The sequence below is a fragment of the Carcharodon carcharias genome, chromosome 10 (assembly GCF_017639515.1).
Source record: "Carcharodon carcharias isolate sCarCar2 chromosome 10, sCarCar2.pri, whole genome shotgun sequence".
Classification (NCBI taxonomy): Eukaryota; Metazoa; Chordata; class Chondrichthyes; order Lamniformes; family Lamnidae; genus Carcharodon; species Carcharodon carcharias.
Genome location: NC_054476.1, coordinates 18,397,419 through 18,417,691, shown reverse-complemented (window position 1 = coordinate 18,417,691; position 20,273 = coordinate 18,397,419). Strand labels below are relative to the sequence as shown.

General features: G+C 43.0%; 1 protein-coding gene across 6 annotated transcripts in view; it reads left to right on the top strand.

Moving 5' to 3' along the window:
• LOC121283444 (protein kinase C-binding protein NELL1-like) overlaps positions 1-20,273 on the top strand; it is an 839,758-nt gene that overhangs the window by 635,287 nt on the left and 184,198 nt on the right. The window lies entirely within an intron of this gene.

Sequence of the window (20,273 nt, the reverse complement as noted above, 5' to 3'; positions counted from 1 at the left end):
ATATTTTCTCTCCCCAGATCTCTTGGGAAATTTTTGACCTTTTTTCACAGCATTACAGCTTGCAGTTTTCTTGATATATAGCTCACTCAATTCTTTCTTTCTCTGTAATATTATCTCATTTTCACCATTCATTTCAATGGCTTTCTTTTTAAACTTATGTTATCCTTTGTGTAAGTTGCAAGGAAGTTTTACTGCAGGTGTACAGGGCATTGATGAGATCATATCTAGGATACTGTGTACAGCTTTGGCCACCTTATTTGAAAAAGAATATAATTGCATTAGAAGCAGTACAGAGAAGGTTTACTCGACTCATTCCTGGGATGAAGGTCTTATTTTATGAAGAAAGGTTGAACAGGTTGGGCCTAGGCCCATTGGAGTTTAGAAGAATGAGACGTGATCTTATTGAAACATGTAAGATTATGAGGGGACTTGACAGTGTAGATACCAGGAGGAAGTTTCCACTTGTGGGGAGACTAGAACTCGGGGTCTCAGTTTAAGAATAAGACATCTCCCTTTTAAGACTGAGATGAGATGATTTTTTTTTCTCTCAGAGGGTCATTAGTATGTGAGATTCTTGTTCCAGAAAGCAATGGGGGCCAGGTCATTGAATTTTATTCAAGACAGAGTTAGACAGATTTTTGATAGACAAGGGGGAGAAGGGTGCTGGGGGCTTGGAGGCAGAGGACAAGGTGGAGTTGAGATCACAACCAAATTAGCCTTAATCTTATTGAATGGAGGAGCAAGATCGAAAGGCTGAATGGCCTTCTCCTGTTCCTGAGTCCCATGTTTCTATGTCCCTGTGTAATATATTACCATCTGATTTCCCTCCATACTCATAGTTTTTGTTTTTGTTTTGGATTTCTGAAGCAGTTTTTTGCTTTTATCTTAGTGGTTAATTGACTGCCTTTCTTCAAGGAATGCCTACTTTGAAGAAGTATTGTTCGTCTCTCCAACAGGATTTCCGCCTCTCTCTTTTGCCCTGTTCACCTTCATTGCTTTCCATTTCTCTCCTGGTGTTTGACAAGGTGTTTACTAAAACTCGCTTTCACAGTCATATTTCTTAGCTAATATCACCTCTTGGTCCTTTTGTCAATTACATCTTTTGGCAATCTCTACCTATCACTGGCCCTCTATCCAGCTGTACCTGTCCCACCCCCCCCCTTAAACCAGCTTATATTTCACCTCTTTTCTATTTTTCCTTGGTTCATTTGGACTCGAAACATTAACTACATTGCTCTCCGCAGATGCTGTCACACCTGCTGAGTTTTTCCAGGTATTTTTGTTTTTGTTTTAGTTTTTGGTTATGTTCTCTTGATTTTGAAATCTTTGTCACTCTGCTTATTTTACATGACGACCAATATTAGTCCTCCATTATTTTGCAAATTTCTTCAAATTTTCTATTTTCCACTCTCCACCTGTCCAACAAGAGTAAACCTTGTTTCTTCAGTTTTCATAGAAAGCTCAGATTCCTGTGACTCGGTATCTCCCTAGGTCAGCATTTATTGCCCATCCCTAGTTACCCTTGAGAAGGTGGTGGTGATTTGCCCCCTTGAACCTCTGCAGTCCATGTGGTGTAGTTACATCCACAGTGCTGTTAGGAAGGGAGTTCCAGGATTTTGACCCAGAGACAGTGAAGGAATGGCGATATATTTCCAAGACAGGATGGTTAGTGACTTGGAGGGGAACTTTCAGGTGGTGGTGTCCCCATCTATCTGCTGCCCTTGTCCTTCTAGATGGTAGTGGTCATGGGTTTGGAAGGTGCTTTCGAAGGAGCCTTGGTGAATTCCTGCAGTGTCTTTATTATCTGCTTTAATTATTCCAACCCTCCAGCCCAAATTAAATTAATAAAAGCAATGACCTAAGACATCCTCAGCTCTGCCACTGTAAACTCACCAGAGGTGAGGTGACAACCCCATGGCACATGGAGCTGGGCTTTCTGCCATATATCTGGTGAAGTTACAGCGGTGGAGTCACAGGAACTGCGATGGAATTCCTGGCCAATGATACAGGTACATAGGAAAAGGTAATGAAATGCTGATCACCCGAAATCTTTTAATCGTTAAGCCGATGATAAATAACGCCAACTACCATACATAACTAAAGTTTGAAATAAGAATCCACAATGATGAAGAAATGATAATGTATAGTGAAGTGCCTTCAAAATGAACCAAAAAATGCTATTACAGCTATTTATTGCAGTAAATAGAATAATTTTGTAACAATGGTTAGAATGTTTAAGAATGCTCACTGAAAGCTTCCAGCAATTGATTACAAAGGTCGCAATACAGCAAACTATTTTGACATAAAATCCCACAGCTATCAACTATGTTTCTTCATTGTTCCCTTTTGAGATACTAAATGTATTTCATGTAAAAATTACGATTGGAGGTAGTTCATTTTCATTGGTGCCTACAGGCTCCATGTCACAGTCAGTGTCAATTATGTGAGTTGAAAATAGACAAAATGTTTGATAGGTTTATGACTGAAAACACAAGAAGGAATAATAGCAAGAGAAAAGTTCATTGACCCTCTACTATTTCTAAGATTTATCAATCATTTTGGAGAGAATGTTACAGAAAAAGAACTCCTGAGTGAACATCAATGGCAATAGGGTCAGTTAAAGAACAGAAAGTCGTACTTCTAAGATAGTTTTGCAACATTAGCATTTTAATTTATTAATGAATTTCACATATATCAGAAATGACAATCTAATAAACGGACTTAATCATTCTTTGGTGAGACAACTCATTCTTTTCTAGTTAAGGGAACAAGATTTTTCTTCACACCACATGGAAAATGCATCAGCGCTTAGAGATTTTAAAAATATATTTTTGTTGGAAATTGTTTCTTGTTTCCTTTTACCTTGATTCCTGAATCATTTGCATTCATGCCAACCTCCTTCACCCAGGAGATGCTGACTCATGTTGGCACAGGACTCTGCAGCATTGGCAATCACTTCACTTACCCAACTGATACTTGTGAGCCTAAACATGGAATGTTGGCAGATAATTCGGCACTGGAGCATAACAGCTCAGTCTGGACTCAACCTCCAGTTAGACAAACTTTCCTGCAAGGATCACTTGATAGTGTTCAGAACCGCATGCTCAAACTGATGTCTGTTTTGTACCCCAATCTGGATTGCTGTGCGGCTGGTTCATTCTTCTGCTTCAATTCTGGCTTCTTGAACACCCCTGATTTTAACTGACCCACCATTGGCAGCCGTGCTTTCAGTTAGCTGGGCCCAAAACTCTCAAATTTCTTCCCTAAGCCTTTCCAACTCAACGTATCTCTTCTCCTATAAGACGTTCCTTGAAACCTAGCACTTTTACCATGTCTTCTTATGTGACTTGGTGTCAGATTTTATCTGCTGATGTTTCTGTGAAACGCCTTGGAACATTTTACCATGCTAAATGTGCTATATAAATGTGGATGGTTGTTGTCGTGTAGCCTTGGTCTCACTGATGCCATTTTCCAAATCCAATTGCAGAGCTAGGGTAAGTTGAACGCTGATTTATTTCTTATTCAATATTATCCCAACAAAGGAGGCCTCAAGTTTCACCAATGACAAAAATGGAAATACGGTGTAACATTTATTCACTGGAGGGCAGAGCTGATGAAAAATGCTTTATCACATCACTGACATCCATCTTGATTACTAGAAAATTCATAAGTTGAAATGTGTTCATTTTAATTCTTGTATTTGCATATTCAGGAACAAAATTGCTGTTATGATTCTGTAGGTCTCAGTTTGAGACATCAGTTAGGTATAAACCATTAACAGTGAGGGTATGGTGTCAGCCTTTAATGGCTTTCTAATTAGGAAAGGTTCTACTCACTGGTAGCAAGCTACATTTTTAATGTTATCGACAGGTAAACAAGATAGCTCAGTGTCGGGGACTCAACTATTTACAATCTACGTTAATGACTTCGATAAAGGCACTGACTGTATTGTAGCCAATTTTGCTGATGGTTACAAAGATAGGCAAGAAAGCAAGTTGGGAGGGGGACATAAAGGCCTGAATTTTCACTGTGGCAGAGAGTGACAATGGCAGATGCACCTGGAAATTGGAAGTCCCGCCCCAGAATACAGCACCTACCATTTTCACAGGGCCGGGTATGGGTCCGGGTTGGGGTTTGCACATGTGGGTTTCACAGAGGCAGGTGGTACATGCCCATGTCAATCAGCAGCTGCATCCATTCAAGTTGGATTTTGGTCTCACAGGCATCTGAAACACGGTGTGCGCAGAGTAGACCTGGTAAGAGCAGGTCTGAACTTTGTGTATTTCTTTGGCTAGGCAGGGTATCCCTTTGGAGAGGTGCAGATACCCTTGCTTTAGCTTTAAACTTGCCTTAACTGCCCCAGAATTGGCAAAAACTCAATTCAAATGACTTGCTTTCACCTAAGATTGTAGAGGATGAGTCTGCTGGACTTGCAGGGTAGTTATTTTCTGTTCTCTCCCCCCCCCCCCCCCCCCCCCACTCCCAAACTCATGTACCCAGGTGCCAGGAAGAAATTTGTGCTAGAGAAGGGTGCATTGCACTTCTTGTGAAGGAAGATATAAGATGGGCATGGCATCATCTAGAGGCCATAGAAGCCAGTCATCCTGAGCAGCCAGAGGCAAGAGGGAGGGCAGAAGGTCAGGAGGAGGAGGCAGTGCCACATGCACTAGGATGGAGGAGGAGGAGATGTTGGCCAAGCAGATACTACCCTGTGGAAAGGGTGTACAAATCTAGGACATCCTACCTCAGCAAAAGGAGAACCAGTGCTACAGGCGACTGAGGCTAAGCTGTGAGGTGGTGACAGATATATGTTGCACAGTCCAGTAGCAACTGGAGCCACAATCTGTCGACCCCCATACCCTGCCAGTGGCTGTGAAGGCCAGAGAGCTGCAGCCTTTGCCCAGTTAGCAGGCCTACTTCAGGTACAGGGTGTTTTTGATTGCACCCATGTGCTACAAAGGCTCCAACTCATAATTCAGACACCTTCGTCAACTGAAAGCCCTTTCACTCAATCAGTGTACAGGCACTTTGTGACCACAACAAGGCCTTCATGTGTGTGCAAGGTTCCCTGGCAGTTGCCACAGCTCCTTCATATTAAGGAGTTCCCAACTCCCTTAGCTGTTTTAGCCACCAGTGCAGATTTGTGGTTGGCTTCTAGGGGATAAGGGCTACCCCTTATGAACTTGGCTAATGACCCCCTTTAGGAAGCCACAAGTTGAGGCTGAGTGCAACTACAACAGCAACCATGTCATCACAAGGAGCATCATCGAGCTGTTCATTGACATTGTAAAGATGTGCTTCAGGTGCGTTGATCACTGTGGCAGAGATCTACAATATACCTGGCAGGGATATCAAGGATAGTAGTGGTGTGTTACATGTTGCACAACATTGTGCAGCAGAGGAGCCTACAAGTTGATGACGATGACACCATGAGCAGAGCTCCAACCTCTGAGAAGGAGGAGAATGAGGAAGATGGCCTCCTTCTGTACTGTAAATGATTCTATGACTCTTAGAGGAGGATGGAGAAGCCCCTGTCCATTCTGACAATTCCCAAAGGGAGGATGATGAGGCAGCTGCCAATAGCAGAGCAGCTGGGGAGCTTGGCCATGTATCCAGGGCTGATTGTGTGCAGGAGGGGATCATCGACAGACATGTCTTTGTGCAAAATTGATTCATGTGAAGTCTCACAGTTGCCATCAGCAATTTCCAAGTAAAGAATCTTTTACATTGACGCCACAATCGCTCAGATGAATGCCCATCCTCCACAAGGAATCAACATTATCGAGTTTGACTCAGTTAACTTAAAATGGTTGAAACTCTCACCATCATAACCATGGACCTCACCATACTACAAAGACAGGTGGTAAGAAGTCCTTCACAGTCTGGCCCTCTCACATGAATGCCATTGTCTGTAAATGAGGTGCCAAAGCTGCCACCTTGTCCATAATGAAACCATGCCCACAACACTGAGAGTGACATGACTTGAGACTTTACACCCTCCACATGCTGATAGGATTGAATGTGCCAGCAAACCTGCAGATAAGGCATAGTGCACAGGATGAGCCCACAACTGCTCAACAACAGCTCTTTGAAAACTTTGCTCAGCACGCATTCCGGCCAAAGATCCAGTTTCTGAGGTGGGCCCATATGCAACATTCCTGGCTTCCATAAACTTCTGCTTCCCTCACAAAGCACATGCTCTGCCGCCTAGAATGCAGGTATTGTCAAAGTAGTGGGGACAGAGAATGAGGAATGTTCCCTGGAGCATACATGGCATGTTGAGCTACGATACTTACACCTGGGCCAAAACATGACAGCGCTGTGTGCTTTGCACCCAGCATACAGGCTTGAGATGTACCTGTTACCCAGCATCTGTTCACAGAGTCTGATCATTGAGCGTCCCTTAAAGTCAGGTTTGGATGGACAATGAAAGATGCAAGGAGCATCTCAGTACTTGAGACTTTGAACACTGGATTCTTATAGATAGACCAGAGAAGGAAGAAGCCCTTCAATATGTCACAAATATGATCACACCCTTATGCCAGATGACTTCACCTTGAAATGAACGTAAGCATGCTGCCTTCATTATTACCGGTAAGAATGCCGTTCATAATGTTACCATTCTTTTGGAGTTCTGTACAAACACACACCGGCTCATCTGCATGCCTACGTAACTATATTGAAAAGGTGAGCTAATGTGATATATACAATGTGAAAAGTGTAACCGTGGTGAACCCATCAGTGCTCTAGGCAAGACAGCATCCTGTGCTCACGCACACTCTAAAGTGGGCAGGCACCCATTGGGGACCTCCTTCAGACTGCGGCTTCTGCATCTCTACAATGGTCAACCGTGGTCACTGGCACATGTGGAGCAGACGAGGGCTCTGGCAGTAATGGAGGAAGATGGGGGTGCTGAGAAGCTCTCAGTACCTTCACCCTCCTCAGTGACCTGCACAGCCCTGGGTTGGCCTTCAGGTGGGGTTGATGGGGCAGGCTGCTGGTGTGCAGCAGTCACTGCTAACTGGCCAGCCAGCAGGAAATCGCAGCCGGGGGCTGGTTTCCCGACCACTCCCCGGCCCATCGATCGCGTACACCCGCCCAAGGTAAAATTCAGGCCTTGGAGTACTTTGTACAGTTTTGGTCTCCTTACTTAAGAAGAGATACACTTTGTTAAGACCAGGTGAGAAGGGGTGAACTGGCTCCCCACCATTCAACCTCCTCAGTTGGTCATAACGAAGGTTTAAGCTTATTTTTCACAAAGATATGCCACTTCCTTATTTTAGAACCATATCTCTCAAGGCTGAATTTTTCTTTGACAAAATGGAAGCACATGGCATGATCTGGACATTTGAATGTTTAACTTTGGATCTTTTTTTAAAAGAAGGTGATAAGTTCACCTTGGAATTGTCAACAAGCAGGCCTCTTCCAAGAAATCACCTGACCTTTATGATCCTTGAAGATCTGGTTGTTTGTGAAATCATTTTAATTGATGGAGTAAAAAAAACTAAAGGTAGGTTGCTAACTTGCTGGCAATCACATGGGAGGGATGGAAGAAAACTTAGGTTGTGAACCCGCTAGTTTTGGAGGCGGTCTTGTTGGAGAACAAGCTGACTAAGGAAGGCACCCTCTCTCTACCTTACCTGAAATTGTGTGTGGACTATCAAACTGCAGCCAGAGAACCCTCATCTGAGTAAAAATGGTCTGCATTTGGACTTTCAAAGCTGAGACCAGTGGTGAGAACGTCCAGGTATCCACCAGGACCAGTGCCCTGCCTTCACACTAGAGAATTCCAGGTCAACAGCATCGAGACCCTGCAGACTTTATCCTTTATTTTATAACGCCCATCCTCCAAAGCCCACTTCTGCAGAGAGACTCTAAGTGTCTGTCTTTTGTTTGTCTGTGTGTGTGTGTGTGCTGGGGGAATTCTTTGGGAAGAGATAGATAGTTATACTTCCTGATTACTGCTGTGTGCTAACCAGTACTTGCAGCTTGTTAAAAGACATTTTGTTTTAAAATAAATTAATCATTCTGAGTTTTTGAAAGAAGACTGATCAGTCTCTTTTCTTTTGGGTACTAGAGGTATGGATAAACAATTGGTCATTTGGGTGGAAAAATTAAGCATTTAAGTTAATACTACGGCCTGCAGAGTCGTGGTGCATGATAATTTGCATACTCCTCCCATCCTGCTTGTCACACAAATCAGAATGTATTTACCTATTTAAGCTGTGAGTAATAAGGAACCAATTAAACAAGGTTTTCTTGAGTCAAAGAAAGAACAAAGTTATTAACCACTAAACCCAAGAAAAATAATGAAAATGTGATGTCAAGCATTCGGCCCTCATGCAGTGATTCGGGGACATGCACACATACACGCAGGTATCCGAAATAAGGGGAGTTAGATTCCAAAATAAAAAAGAATAAAAGAACACACAATTAAGTGTCCTTTGATTGTCCCTGAGGGGGAGATTTTAAACATTGTGGCTGATTTGGGTTAGCTGGCTTCTTGGATGTGGTCAGATGTAGAAGATGTTGCAATTCTTACAAGATCTCAGTTCACTCGTAGATTCCTGGTAGAGTTGGCTTCTCAAACTGGGCAAGACTCCTATTACAAAAGAGAGTGGCCTTCAGCTTGTTTCCTCTGCTGAAGACTTTCTTGACACCCCTTGTGTCACTTGAAGTCTCGCTGTATCGGCTGGGCAGCCTTGCCTTGGAATATTTCACTCATTGTGTATTTTAGAGTGGTTTTGGGTGTGTCTGTCTATGGCAGCCATTGTTTCAATATCCAGTACTTTGCACTTCTAATGTCTCTCCCTCAGACAGTTGTGAGTTTCAATGGGTTTCTGGATTATGGAAAATATCTCTCTCTTCACACTCCCCTGAGGGTGATTTGCTCATTTCTCACCTTCACCTTGGAACGTGACCTTGCATTGTTAAGCAGTTTGCTCTGTCTCGGTTCAAATTGCAAAATTTCCAATCGGTTGAACGTTCATATTTTCAAAAATAAAGGGGCATAGCCTCATGAAAACTTTTATTGGAAGCAGTTCTGAGAAAGTTTACTTGGCTGATTAGTGGGATGATGGGGTTGTTTTATTGAGGAAATGTTGAGCAGGTTGGGCCTGTACTTACTGGAGTTTAGAAGAATGAGAGGTGATCTTATTTGTTTCTCCTCATGGAGGAATCTGGAACCAATGGGCGCAGTTGCAGAATATGGGGTCTCGTATATAAGATGGAGATGAGAAGGAATTTATTCTCTCAGAAAATTCTTTGGAATGCCCTACCCCGGAGAGGAAAGGAGGCTAGGACATTGACTATACTCAAGGCTGAGTTAGACAGATTTTTGATTGATAAAGGAGTCAAAGGTTATGAGGACAGGCAAAAAAGTAGAGTTAAGGCCATAATCATATCAGCCGTGAATGGTGGAACAGGCTTAAGGAGTCAAATGATCTGCTCCTTCTCCTATATTTTATGTACTTGTATATAGTTGCCTTTTTGTGGAAACAAAAGCATTTAGCTATTATCTTGTAACTGTTTCCAGACTTTAGGTTACAGTTGTGGTGCAGCTGGCCTGAAAGAGAAGTGCTCAAAACTACCTCATCTGTAGCTCTCTTCTCACTTGCCAGAATTCAACACATAATAAGATTGATGGCTGCGCTCTCAAACTGTGCTCTAGTTTTTTTGCATCAGTGCAAAAGGGAAACTACGGAATAAATGGGCCGTTAAATGCCAAATTAGATTTACCCTAGACCATGCTTATAATGGCAACTCAAATGGAAATTTCTGACCTGTTTGAAGTGAAGAAGAGCCCACATTAATGTGGTACTTAATCACATATATTCCGGAACATCCTGAAATACTTCACATCCAATGAATTAATTTTGAAGTGTAGTGACTTTTGGTACATAGGAAAAATGTTTTTTTTCATTTGAAATGCAGCAAGACGAGTTAGCGACTAGCAATTTATTACTTGGGCCTTTTGGCATATTTATAGTACAATATATTACTAGAATAATTGAGCTGGCAGAGTATGATCTCCCTGTATGAATCCAAAAAATTTGTACACTTACGACGTGTGGTGTGATTTTTCTGTCTTTAGGACTGCAGTTTTGTGGGAAAGTCCCACAGTTAGTAAAGGTGATAGCTGAGCAGAAACAAATGGTTTGCCCATCATAACATCAAAACACAAGAATGTATTGTCACAGGGGACTTATGGATTCTTTCAAAAAGAAAGCAACAAAATCCAATAGTGTTTTGAAAAGCATTCCAGTGTCATAACCCTATTCTTTCCAGCAAATCCCTGAAGAAGACCAGATTTTTGTCAGGAGCAGAGATACAAGACGTCCTGGAATTTTTGAGAAGAAAGTGCCGCTGTCTGTTTTATTCCCTGATAGCATAACAGTCGCTGCCAGGTGCTGTGATTCCAGCTGATGTTACTACCAGATAAGTTAGATCCTAGAGTGAAACCTTGCTTGATAGATTGTAACTTTTTTCTTAAGAAACCGTGGAGGTAAGTTACTGAACAAATTCACAGGAGTCGGCTGATGAACTTTGGGAATAAAAACATTTATTAACCAAGAAAAACGAACTACATTGCACCAGACAGAAAGGTTGGAAACATCTCAATACAAACACAAAATGATTCAAATACTCACGATTCCTTCACCCCAACTATATCTTTACAGACACATACAAATTCGGAAAGATAAAACAATTTACCGTAACTATGTTATACCCAAATATTCAGGGTAGGTATGAGGTACATGTGAACCAACTTACGAACTGTGGACAGACGCACCACACACCAAAGTAAATGACAGATGCAACCAAAACTGATTCTATGGATTCCTTAATGACCCACTCAGATGCTTTTGACACTGTGAGCCAACGGGTCTCAATCAAACTCTGTCTTTCTCATGAGGGTTTCCAATCACAACGTTTAAAGATCTCACCTTGGAATTCTCTCCGGACATTGCTCCTACTTGGATGGTTTCAACAAGGATTCATCCCCAGAGTTTCAATCTCACCTTCTAAGATTCCTTTCCATCTCTGCGTACACTCAAGCTTCACTTTCCAAGCACACTTCCAGAGCTTCGACCATACCAAGTAGAACACCACTGCATCAAAGGGTACTTTTTCCCTTATGGTCTGCAGCATGGAGTCACCAACCTTCAGCTGCCCTCTTGGATCTTCTGGGCTTCTCTCAGGGCTGCTTGCTTCAAGTCTGTTCCCCGCAGCTCTTTCATTAACTTGGAGCCTTTTTCTCTGCTCCTGTTGTTTATCATGACTCAATGGGATCTATCTCTGATCCTTGCCTTTGAACCTACCTGGTTTGGGACCTCCTTCTTGGTTTCAGGCCTTCTCTCTTTCCCCCTCCCTTTGTCCTGTTCCCTGGGAAACCCCTCGAATGGCATGTTGCTTCAGGTCGCCTGACTTCCAGTTTTGTGCCATTTCACTTCTCTTCTTCTTTTCCTTCTGCACATGTGCACAGGGCCAGTACCCGGCCTGAAGAGATGAAAGACACCAATTACACACGTGCAGCCCTTTCCTGGCTGGCACATGCGCAGAAGTCCCTAGGTTCACTGGGAACTGCAGTTCCCAAACTCCGAACTCCCGATTTTAGGTAAGAAATGTTGGGTTTCTTAACACAGGCTATAGTTTGAAACTGACAATTTTTCTTCATCTTCCTTTTATCTTGGCCATTCCTTGTATTAATTCTGTCCCTTGTCTCTGTAACTTCCTCCATGCTGCAACTCCTACTCCAAAACTCTTTGTTCCCCGAACTTTGGCCTTCTGAGCATCCACCACCAGTGGCTGTGCCTTCAGCTACCTAAGACCCATGGCCTGGAGTTCCTTTCCACTTCTACCCCCCAGAGTATAGGTATGCATACCTCCGCCAACCCTATACTGAGACCTCATGAGCTTCAGGAAAGTGGAAGCTCCCAGTATAAGAATTCATACCCACCCCGTCCCCCTGCCCCAACCCCCTCTTATTTGCTGCCTTTCCGATGGATTATACTCAAAGTTATGACAGGAATGTGCCAGTGGAGCTCTAGATTTTTGGGGTCAAGGCCTTAAACAACTACATGTTTGAGGAGATTCTTCTCTTTCAACTTTTCCAAGTGTTTACTTTAATTGTCCAGGTCACAAACAAATATGAGTTTTCAGTCAAACTTCCTGTCACTTCATCATGATACTGCGGTGAGCGTTTTCCAACAACCCCCGTTTCCTCAGAAAAAGTGGAGTTTCCACTTAGAAATGCAAACAGCAATCTTGGGGGGGAAAGCTGCGCCCAAAATGGTGTCGGTTTCTGAAGTGAAATTATGGTTCAGATTTCCACTCCAAACCATTTTCATAATCACAAATGTCAAATCTTCCACGAACCAGTATAGTCAGGCAGTAGCTCAGAACTTATTTGTTTCCTTTCTTTCCACTTAGCACTGAAAAAAAATCTTGGTGTATTTAAGGGCAATAACCAGTTTTATTAATACAGGTGAACAAGGGTTTATGACAAAAATAAACATTTTTAGTAATAGTGCCTTGTCCACCAGCTGAGTAACCTGATTTCAAATAACTGAAAACGACTTTAAAAAATTGAGCAGAACTATTTATAAATTGCATCACTGTATCCTAGTCAGTTTCTTGGTAAATCAGATATTTTTAAAAAGGTGTCTATTAGTCGTTTATCTAATTGAGTGTTTAATTGGTTTGATGAAGTTGTCATTGAAAGAAAGAGAAAAGAGAAACTTGAATTTATATCACACTTTTCACACCCACTGGACATCTCAAAGCTCTGGACAGCCAATGAAGTGGTTTTTGAAGTGTAGTTACTGTTGCGGTGTAGGAAGCACAACAGCCAATATGCACTCACCAATCCTGGAGTGGGACTATGAACTCAGAACCATATGACTCAGAGGCAAGAGGTCTACACACTGAGCCACAGCTGACACCTAACTCGATTGGGGATTCACTTGCACTCTAATATATGAGGGAACCACGGTTGTTGGGCTTGCAAATGTATGTTTTTTTTCATGTCTCTGCAAATAAAAGCTATAACGGTGTAAAGATTAATCTTCAGTTCTATTCTTCACTGCCTGGCTATCTGTATTATAGCATTCGTCCCCTGTGCCTACAACAAAGCTTAATTTTAAGAGCCTCCTTGAAGGATAGCAAACAGGCACAGTTAGCAGAAACTACTCATCACCCCTTCCTGGCTGCCATTTTAGTTAATATTGTTGGCAGCTCCCTCTCCTCAGTATTGCCCTCCCCCTCCTTCAAATTTGCCTTCATCAACCCCTCCTGAAAAAACCCACATTTGACCTCCCTGTTCTTGCAAACAACCATCTCCAAACTTCCTTTGCTCTTCAAAGTTCTAAATGGATTGGCCCCTCTGAAGTTTTTGCCCATCTTTCCAAGAACTCCAAGCTTTGAACCCATCAAATAAGGTTTCTGCCTCATCACAGCATTGAAATGGCCCTTATCAAAGTCAAACATGATACCTTATGCGACTCTTGTTTGGATATTTTGTTTGTTATAGAAAAGGAGAAGTTTGGGTTTTGAAATGCAACAGTACTGCATGTCCTATCTGGCTTGTCCTATCTGGCTTGTCATAGTCATGTGACCTCTGTCATTAGGCAATCTCTCTGTAGGCTGCCATTTTACATTAGTTAAATAAAGACCTACAATGAGAAAGCACTGCAGTCTTTGAACATGAAACAACTCTGATCATAGTAAACTATCCCCCCTCATTCCATTTGAACTTTGACACTGTTGATCAATCAACCCTCCTCTCTATCTCTTTTCTGCCACCCAGCTAGTTGGAACTGCCCACTCCTGGTTCCATTTCTACCTTCCTGCCATGGCCAAAGATTCGGCTTCTCTGACTTCTGTTCCTACTCACACACCCTTAAACCTGGTGTTTCCCCAAGGATCTATCCTTGGCCCAGTCCTAGCTCTCATTTACATGGTGCCCCTCAGTGATGTTATCTGAAAATACAATATTGGATGAGCAGCAGAAGTTCCCCCAAACAAAATGCTGTGAAGACTGAGTCAATTATCTTTGGTCCAGGATGTAAACACCATAGCCTAGCCACCAACACATCCCCCTCCCTGGCAACTATCTGAAGCTGAACAACATTGTTTACAATCTGGCGTCTTCTTTGATCCTGGGATAATCCCATATTCGCTCCACTGTCAAGGTCACTTAATTCTACCTTCCTGAGATCACTTGCCTTCACCCCTGCCTCAGCTCATCTGATGATAATGCCCTCATCCATGCCTTTGTTACCTCTAGACTTTACCACTCCAATGCTCTCCTGGTAGGCCTCCCTAATTTCATCGTCCATAAACTTCAGCTCATCAGAAACTCCACTGTCAGTATTCTAACTCATACCAGGTTATGTCACCTATCACCCCTGTGTTCACCGACCCATACCTTGAGCATTGTATCAAATTCTGGTCATTAATACATTCAAGCCCTGGAGATGATGCAGGCAAGAACCACAGAGCTGGTCCCTAGCATCAGAGGATTGAGTTATGAGGGAAAAACTGCAGACATTTGGGATTTTCAGCCTTGATAGATGACCTATCTAAAGTAATGAATGGTATCGGGAAGGCAAATTTTGAAACATCTTCAAATGCACCATTGACTGCAGGGCATTGGGTGCAGTTTTGGATTAGGGAAAGCAGACTTAGGACTGCTCACAGATTTTCATAATGCAACAAACGATCAACATATAGGATGGACTTTGTGTGAAGTAGGGGAGGCAAAAGCACTGAATCATGTAAGAAATAATTGAATACCGTGGGTGGAATTTTCTGTGCCTGTTGGCGGTGGGCACGTATGGCAGCGTGAGCAGGCAATATGGCGAAAAGGCCAGAAATTGGTTTCGTGACGTGAAGTCAGTTTGCGATTGTCCGCTCTGCCCGTCAATGGCAGGCCGCATTTCCCGCTGTCGGACATTAGGAACTTCGTTGTAATACATCTGCATATCATTATAAGCCCAGCTCGCCGGAATCATCTCCCCACACTGGATCATCCGAACACATCACACCAACGTGTTTCACAACTGTACATAAGTGACGTGCCCCTGGAGAGCTGCAGTTTGCTCAGGACTTTGAGGTTTGTTTGCCTACCTTGTTTCGGGCAGCACTCCCAGTCGTCAGCACCAGGCTTCACAGACAGCACCACATCACTTTTAGGGGGCTCACGGGCAGGTCTCTGCCTACCAGACCAGTCATAAGATGGGGGTGGGTTTTTAATGGCTGCACTGCTAGGGCTTGCTTGGTGAAAGTGGAGAAGGGGCCTCAGGCAAGGGAAGAGGCTGCAGGATGAGGACTGTACTGGAGAAGGGGGGTATCTCCGAGTGTTTGGGGGAGGCATAAGTTGGTCTGTGCAAGTGGCCTCAAGGTGGTGAGGGCTGAGGAGGCAGTCTCCAGTGGAGATGAGTCCAGATGGAGTTGTAAGGGTGTATGTGTGAGAGTGAATGGTGATGTCCCTTGAGTTGGCAGTGAGTGAGATGCCAGTGAATGTGTGATGAGCTTGAGAGTGTGAGTTTAGAGTGATGAGATGGTTGCCTTACCCTAGCGGCATGGTTGAGATCATTCATCCTTTTTCTTCATTAGACGGTCAACCTCTCCCATGCAGCATTGGCACTGACCACCATTGCCATCGCCTACCAAGCCCGAACAGTGAGATTGCTGCTCCTCTGCAGCCAGAGTGGGGGTAAAGGACATCACAGTGGACCAGGCATTCACATCACTGAATCAAGGGGCTGCAGTCTTCTTGCCTTTTGAGGCTGTGTCTTCTCTGCAGCAGCTCCGGGCTGGAAGCACTGAGAGGTGTGCGCACAGCTGCACTTTAAATATGGCGCTTGGCATGAGGAAACGGCGAGGTGATGACATGGTGGACAAATCGAGAGCACACCCATCACCGAGAATGCATGATTAATGTGGCAGGATTGGGATGATACGGTGTGAGAAGCCACCATTGTGGCCGGCGGGTAAAACGTTCTTCTTCCCACCCTCTACCACACTTCGTGCAAATCTGGAACGATTCCACCCTGTGATGAAAAAATGAGCAATTGGCTAAAATGTCTTTCTTAGTCATATACATCTTGTGATTTTCCCCTCTCAACTTGTAGCAAAGAGGCCAAATCTAGTGCTCCCATCACTGCCCAGTGGAATGGAACAGATGTTACCCAGAGCTTTTCTGTTCAAGATATCGATGGGTTTCTCCACTAGGCCACTGGGGAACTCCAGATTCACATAAATCGCTAAATTGGCTGGAATTTTCAGCTTCAATACTCTTGGCACACGCTGGGGGCACATACTGGAAATTCAGCAACCCAGCCTGTGATTTTCTAACCGTTACTTTTAATAATTGGAGCACAGCACGCTGCAGAATGTGCGCAATTTCTCAAGGTAGCCTCTTAACTTGTGCTGAAAGCTGTAAAGCAGCAAACCCCAGTATTAATTTGGGCAGCCTCTGCACGATAAATATATTTCAATAAACTATTTTCATTGAATCTTCCAATCGCACTTGTGACACACATGTTTTTATATAGACAACTGGTGTCATCTCCTGGTGAAACAATCCATTTACAATCGCTGTTTTCTTGTGGCTGAACAAATTAACTATTTCTACACTTTTACACTTTTCTACACTTTTTTAATTGACTCTTTCTTGGGATGTGGGCATCACTGGCAAGGCCAGCAGTTGGTGCCCATCTTTAATTGCCCTTGAACTGAACGCCTGCTGAGTCATTTCAGAGGGCAGTTAGAAGTCAACCCCATTGCTGTGGGTCTGGAGTTACAAGTAGGCCAGACCAGGTAAGGACGTCAGATTTCCTTCTCTAAAGGACATTAGTAAGTCCTTCTGCAGGGCAGAAGCAGAAGATTCATTCCTTCAAAATGGAAGCCAGTGTCCAGTTGTGTACCACAGAGATCTCTGCTTGGTCCCCTGTTATTTGTCATTTATATAAACAACATAGATGACTATGTAAGGGGTAGGATTAGTAAGTTTGCGGATGACACAAAGATTGGCCGGGTGGTTAACAGTGAGGATGAGTGTCTTGGGCTACAGGAAGATATAGACGGGATGGTCAAATGGGCAGATAAGTGGCAGATGGAATTTAACCCTGAAAAGTGTGAGGTGATACACTTTGGAAGGAGTAATTTGACAAGGAAGTATTCAATGAATGGCATGACACTAGGAAGTTCTGAGGAACAGAGGGACCTTGGCGTGTATGTCCATAGATCTCTGAAGGAGGTGGGGCATGTTAGTGGGGTGGTGAAAAAGGCATACAGGACACTTGCCTTTATCAATCGAGGCATAGATTACAAAAGTAGGGAGGTCATGTTGGAGTTGTATAGAACCTTGGTGAGACCACAGCTGGAGTACTGTGTGCAGTTCTGGTCACCACATTATAGATAGTATGTGATTGCACTGGAGGGGGTGCACAGGAGATTCACCAGGATGTTGTCTAGGATGAAACATTTAAGTAATGAAGAGAGGTTGGATAGATTTGGGTTGTTTTCATTGGAGCAGAGAAGACTGAGGGGCGACCTGATCGAGGTGTACAAGATTATGAGGGACATGGACAGGGTGGATAGGGAGCAGCTGTTCCCCTTAGTTGAAGGGTCAGTCACGAGGGGACATAAATTCAAGGTGAGGGGCAGGAGGTTTAGGGGGGATGTGAGGAAAAACTTTCTTACCCAGAGGGTGGTGACGGTCTGGAATGCGTCGCTTGGGATGGTGGTGGAGGCAGGTTGTCTCACATCCTTTAAAAAGTACCTGGATGAGCACTTGGCACGTCATAACATTCAAGGCTATGGGCCAAGTGCTGGTAAATGGGATTAGGTAGATAGGTCAGGTATTTCTCACATGTCAGTGCAGACTTGATGAGCTGAAGGGCCTCTTCTGCAGCGTGTGATTCTATGAATATAATGTGCCAGTGGAAGAGTTGAACTAAAGTGAAAAATTCTCCTAATTTGCTTAACTGTAGATTTCTGTGAACAAAAATCTTTCCAGCTCGTTAGTTACAGCCATTGCAATAATGCAAATCCTAATGCACAAGGTGTAAAACATTTTTGCTTGCTGTCCAATTTGTTGATGAGGTCGTAATGTTGTCTATTCTCTCCGTCATGCTTAATAGACCACAAGAAACCCTTGGGCAAAATTACGCCCTCCCTCTACTCAGTTCATTTGCGATATTTATTATTCCTTGGCATGAACTGTAGTAGTACACTATAAACAGTCTGTCTCATTACTACTTGCAGTGTAAAGAAACTGCTCATTGCTTTGTTGTGATAATTATACATTGTTACAAATGTTCAGTAATCAAAGAAATGTATATTGACCTGGAGACTATGGAGATAATGTTAGTTTACTGTGACTTCTCTGTGCTGCTGATGGTACAGTGTACCACTTTTATGTATTGTACTATTTAATGACATGTCTTGAGTTAGAAATTCATCAATGCTGCCCCCTAATGAAAAATAAACTCATTTATTTCCACTTGTGAAACACAAAGTGGCCTAATTTCCTCTGTTAGGAAGAAACACGGCTCTTTTTATGATTTCTAATCACATTTTATTAGTTTAGTGTAAGAGTCTTTCTTTAATTTTACAAAGGATAAAAAACACCATCTCCACCCCAACCTGGTCCCTCGGAGCTCTTGGGACAATTTGACCCCAGCTTGTCTGTTGGGAAGCTGATGGGCTCAGGTGCATTGCTGGTTTCGCACCCACCCTAATTTTACTCTGCATAGAGTTTTGCGGAAATAATTTTGGAAGGGGTGTGATTCCAAGTGATCCTATAGGTTAATAAAAGCAAAATACTGCTGATGCTTGTGATCTGAACATACAAATATATGAATTAGGAGCAGGAGTAGGCCACTTGGCCCCTTGAGCCTGCTCCGCCATTCAATAAGGTCATGGCTGATCTGATTATAAAATTAGCCCCACATTCCCGTCTATCCCCAATAACCTTTCACCCCCTTGCTTATCAAGAATCTATTTACCTCTGCCTTAAAAATATTCAAAGACTCTGCTTCCACCACCTTTTCATGAAAAGATTTCCAAAGACTCACGACCCTCTAAGAAACAACATTTCTCTTCCTCTCTGTCTTAAATGGGCGATCCCTTATTTTTAAACAGTGGTCCCTAGTAGTAGATTCCCACAAGAGGAAACATCCTTTCGACATCCGCCCTTTCAAGACCCCTCATTTGAATTAAAAACAAGGAGCGCTGGAAAAACTCAGCAGGCCTGGCAGCAACTGTGGCGAGAGGAACCGAGTTACTGTTTTGAGTCCAATATGACTCTTTTTGGGAACTGATTCTGTGGGTTCCCTGGCCAGAATGTCGGGAAAAATTGGCTCTCTTGCCAGTGTCTATAACAGTTCTGGACATTAGAGTCAACTCGCAAAAGGTTTGCAATTCAACAATTATCACATCTTTTGTCTCTGAGGCACCATTTTACTTATTGTAATTACTCACTAAAGATCTTCTGTACCAACAAGTCTCAACAGTAGAAGTTATTCCTTTGTGTAAAATGGGGCTTATTGCTTATGTACCACGTTGAGGATTCGCTGCTTTCATGCAGGAATAATAGTTCCTAAACTTGAATATTTATTTTCTGTTTGTGTTGTTCCTGTCAGAAAAGATTAGCTTTATGGGCATACTATAAAATCTCACATTCAGCAGTTAATCAAACAAATTGACAGTGCTAGAATGCACAGTATATTTTCAGCATTGTCTAGATACAATGCACTTTGAATCTCATGCCTGGGATAATTATACTTTGAGAAATGATGAGTTTGTAGTAGGAATATTAATAGCATGATGCCTTGGTAGAAGTCTAGGAGGGTACAACAGTTTGTCTGTGATTCTTCAGCTGAATTCACAAATTTATTTCCAAGTAAAATACCACAGTCTATGAATCAGACATAACCGTTACTTCTTTTGTAATCTGTTGCTACACCTTAACCTTGGGAATAAATATTAAAACAGGTCAAAAAGGCTGAGCAAATATATTTGTACTGCAGAGGATAAAGGCTTGTTGGTCAAGGCTGCCAAAGAGTTAATGTTGCTCCCATACGTTGTTATGGACAGCAGTTTGACGGAGTTAAATATTCTGTGCGGAATATTCTACCGGAAAGAAAGAACAGCACTGAAAAGTAAGAGAAGATTATCCAGCTCAATTGTGGAATGCAGGTGAAGGATAAGTAGTAACAAGCTCATCTCTTTAAAACCCTGTGAGCCCATCCCACACCAGTGAA